At 37.4% G+C, this 4,843-nt stretch overlaps 1 pseudogene; it reads left to right on the top strand.

The window, feature by feature from the left end:
• The first annotated feature begins 4,142 nt into the window (after positions 1-4,142).
• LOC115031059 lies at positions 4,143-4,293 on the top strand (annotated as a pseudogene).
• The last annotated feature ends 550 nt before the right edge of the window (positions 4,294-4,843 follow it).

Raw genomic sequence — 4,843 nt, 5'->3', positions numbered from 1 at the left:
TTGAGTCCATTGATATTAAGAGATATTAAGGAAAAGTAATTGTTGCTTCCTATTATTTTTGTTGTTAGAGTTGGCATTCTGTTCTTGTGGCTATCTTCTTTTAGGTTTGTTGAAGGATTACCTTCTTGATTTTTTTAGGGTGTAGTTTCTGTACTTGTATTATTTTTTTCATTTATTATCCTTTGAAGGGATGGATTCGTGGAAAGATATTGTGTGAATTTGGTTTTGTCATAAAATACTTTGGTTTCTCCATCTATGGTAATTGAAAATTTGTCTGGGTATAGTATCCATGGCCGGCATTTGTGTTCTGTTAGTGTCTGTATAAAATCTGTCCAGGATTTTCTGGCCTTCATAGTCTCTGGTGAAAAGTCTGGTGTAATTCTGATAGGCCTGCCTTTATATGTTACTTGACCGTTTTCCCTTACTGCTTTTAATGTTCAATCCTTATTTAGTGGATATGTTGTTCTGATTATTATGTGTCAGGAGGAATTTCTTTTCTGGTCCAATCTATTTGGAGTTCTGTAGGCTTCTTTTATGTTCATGGGCATCTCTTTCTTTAGATTTTGGAAGTTTTTTTCTATACTTTTGTTGAAGATATTTGTTGGCCAATTTAGTTGAAAATCTTCATTTTCATCTACTCCTATTATCCATAGGTTTGGTCTTCTCATTGTGTCCTGGATTTCCTGGATGTTTTGACTTAGGATCTTTTTGCATTTTGCATTTTCTTTGATTGTTGTGTCCATGTTCTCTATGAAATCTTCTGCACCTGAGATTCTTTTTTCCATCTCTTATATTCTGTTGTTGATGCTCGATTCGATGGTTCCCGATTTCTTTCCTAGGTTTTCTATCTCTAGCATTGCCTCACTTTGGATTTTCTTTATTGTGTCTACTTCCCTTTTTAGGTCTTGTATGTTTTGTTCAATTCCATATCCTGTTTGGTTGTGTTTTCCTGTTTTTCTTTAAGGACTTGTACCTCTTTAGCAGTGTTCTCCTGTATTTCTCTACGTGAGTTATTAAAGTCTTTCTTGATGTCCTCTACCATCATCATAAGATATGCTTTTAACTCCGGGTCTAGCTTTTCAGGTGTGTTGGGGTATCTAGGACTGGCTGAGGTGGGAGTGCTGGGTTCTGATGATGGTGAGTGGTCTTGTTTTCTTTTAGGAAGATTCATTATTTTTATTAGGTATTTTCTTCATTTACATTTCCAATGCTATACCAAAAGTCCCCCATACCCACCCCCCCACTCCCCTGCCCTCCCACTCCCCCTTTTTGGCCCTGGCGTTCCCCTGTACTGGGGCATATAAAGTTTGCAAGTCCAATGGGCCTCTCTTTCCACTGATGGCCGACTAGGCCATCTTTTGATACATATGCAGCTAGAGACAAGAGTTCCGGGGTACTGGTTAGTTCATATTGTTGTTCCACCTACAGGGTTGCAGTTCCTTTTAGTTCCTTGGGTGCTTTCTCTAGCTCCTCCATTGGGGGCCCTGTGATCCATTCAATGGCTGACTGTGAGCATCCACTTCTGTGTTTGCTAGGCCCTGGCCTAGTCTCACAAGAGACAGCTATATCTGGGTCCTTTCAGCAAAATTTTGCTAGTGTATGCAATGGTGTCAGCGTTTGGAAGCTGATTATGGGATGGATCCCTGGATATGGCAATCACTAGATGGTCCATCCTTTTGTCACAGCTCCAAATTTTGTCTCTGTAACTCCTTCCATGTGTGTTTTGTTCCCAATTCTAAGCAGGGGCAAAGTGTCCACACTTTGGTCTTCATTCTTTTTGAGTTTCATGCGTTTAGCAAATTGTATCTTATATTTTGGGTATCCTAAGTTTCTGGGCTAATATCCACTTATCAGTGAGTACATATTGTGTGAGTTCCTTTGTGATTGTGTTACCTCACTCAGGATGATACCCTCCAGGTCCATCCATTTGCCTAGGAATTTCATAAATTAATTCTTTTTTTTTTTTTTTNAAGATTTATTTATTATATGTAAGTACACTGTAGCTGTCTTCAGACACTCCAGAAGAGGGCGCCAGATCTCGTTACGGATGGTTGTGAGCCACCATGTGGTTGCTGGGATTTGAACTCTGGACCTTCGGAAGAGCAGTCGGGTGCTCTTACCCACTGAGCCATCTCACCAGCCCAAATTAATTCTTTTTAATAGCTGAGTAGTACTCCATTGTGTAAATGTACCACATTTTCTGTATCCATTCCTCTGTTGAGGGGCATCTGTTAGTAAGATTCTTACGTTTGCCTTTAGCCCTCTGGATTTCTCTGGAGTTAGATTTTATAGTTGTCTTTAGATAGAGCTTGTTTCTCCCGTGATTCTGTTAGCCTCTATCAGCAGACCTGGGAGACCAGCTCTCTTCTGAGTTTCAATGGTCAGAGTACTCTCTGCAGGCAAGCTCTCCTCTTGCATGGAAGGTACACAGATGTCTGGCTTTCGTACCTGCTTCCTGGCAGAAGATGAAGGCTCAAACAGGGCCTGTCCCAAAAGCTATGTTGCTTAGGCCTGTCCCAGAAGCTGTGTAGCTTCTGTAGTTGGCACTCTCACCTACACAGTCTAGTCTCTGAGATATCCCGGACCAGAGATGGCTCCCTCAGGTGCTCCAGCAAAGCCTTCCTGGGCAGGGTGGGCACCTGTCCTCCTGAAGAAATGTGCCCTGATGTCTGGAGCTGAAACATGGTCTGCCCCAGAAGCTGTGTGGCTTCTGCCTTTCCCAGAAGCTGTTAGCTTCTGTAGTCCACACTCTCACCTGCACAGACTAGTCTCTGAGGGGTCCCAGAACCAAGATGGCTACTCCAGGTGCTCTGGCAAAGCCCTCCCAGGCTGGGCAGACACTTCTCCTCTAGCTGGGAAGGTGCCTGGATGTCTGGAGCCTGAAAAGGGGTCTGCCCCAGAAGCTGTGTGGCTTCTGCCTGTCCCAGAAGCTATTAGTTTCTGGAAAAGTTCTTTATAATATCTACTGAATTAGTAGTTGGCTTCAATGTTTGGCATACCTTGGTTTATTTACACTCACACAGCCATAAGCTAGTGGTTTATGTTATGATAACATTTTTCGTGTTTTGAATTGCTTTTTCGTTTTAGAATTTAATTACACTACCAGAGGTCACTATATTAAGACTCATAAACTGAAGCTAAACTGACAGGGTAGAAATTTACTCCTAGCTCAATATGAAATTAAGAAGGAAGAAAAAAATAATAACCAATATACTTACTATAGGGTATTTTGAGAGAATTGTCCAGATTATTTTCTGCATTACAAGCACTTTTCATTCAGAATTAAATAAGTCTCCAATCCCATGTACCATGACATTAAATACATTTACCATTCATATTTTGATAGTTCAGCATAAAGGGTATAAATAAGATTCCCCTTTTAATAAATATGATAGAATCATAATCCTTCTGGAGAGCTAGGAATTTCTTTTGTTAAAACAATTTACTGAGTATGTTAATAAAATGTAGAACCAATAAATGAAATAATTGAAAAATTTGATTAAATGAATTTCCCTTGCTGGGAGGTAAATTCTTTTTCTGTGCAACTGCTAGTTGCTGATTTTATTTTAAAATTACAACTGTAGAAATGAAGCTGTACAAAGATACAGCTCATACATGTAATAGGATGCAACGTTATATGTCACATATCAGAATGTAATACATTATTCACGATATTCCAAATTATTTCATAGATACTTCAGTTTCTTCAGTGTTAAGTTATTGAGTTAATATTCATTTTAAGATTTTTGTCTATGGGTTACCTAATAAATATTGCCTTTAAAATTCATTTTCTTCAATACTTAATATAATTTTATGAAAGCTAGATACTATCTGATTAAAACTGAAAAACAAATCATCTTTTATTTTCAAATAAGTCATTTCAAAATGCTAAGAAACAAGTCCCGTATATCAGTTCTTTAAATTACACCCTGGAATCCATTTAATGTAATTTTTCTGTTTTACTTATATTAGTCATCTTGCTCATTAAAATTTTACCATTGTTCGTCTTTTTCCTACTTCTTTAAATTGAACATCTCAGATTCTATTTTTTCTTGACATAGCTTTAAATTCACTGATGTCCATCTTTTTGTTTATTAGGAGTCTACAAATTTAATGTGATTCAATTAATAATTAGAAAAATCATCGCTTCTCGGCCTTTTGGCTAAGATCAAGTGAAATAATTAGAAAAATCAACTTATATTTCCTTCCTTGGTATATTTTTTAAGTGGGTCAGTACCTCATTTCTCCATTTATGCAAGTTTACTCAAATCTTTTGAGAGTGACTTTGTGGTTTATTGTGTGGATGACATTCCTGGGTATTTTATATGCTTTTCAAATGACCATCTAGTTCATGTTCCTATTCAATGTTTTATGCATGTGTGGGGCTCAACTTTGTTAGCTGCATTATTCATATGTGAGTTGGTTTTTGTTGTTGTTTGTTTGTTTTGTTTTGTTTTGTCTTTCTTATCTTTCAGTTAATAGATAGGAATTAAAGTCCCTAGCTAATGGGACAATATAGTTTTTCTTTGGAAAGCTGCGATTTCCTGCTCATATTTTTGATTCTGTACTTTCAGGATCCATATACAATTCAAATTGTTGCATCTTCTTGATGAATTGAAACAGCTTTTTATTTACAGATGGCTTCAGAAAAAAATCACATGCATGAATTTTTAGAGTTCAGTCTGTGTAGTTTTGTTAGTAGTTAAGGTTTTATATTACTCTTATTCTATAACTGATGGATTGGAATTTAACTGCACCATCAAACTTTATATGACGCCCTTATTAATAGATAGAGACACCATTAATTAAGAAAGTGAAATGCACTTCTGAGAATTGAAGTGTG

The sequence above is a fragment of the Mus caroli genome, chromosome 4 (genome assembly GCF_900094665.2).
Source record: "Mus caroli chromosome 4, CAROLI_EIJ_v1.1, whole genome shotgun sequence".
Taxonomy (NCBI): domain Eukaryota; kingdom Metazoa; phylum Chordata; class Mammalia; order Rodentia; family Muridae; genus Mus; species Mus caroli.
Note: the sequence above shows the minus strand (reverse complement) of the source record. Positions and strands in the feature narration are given on the sequence as shown.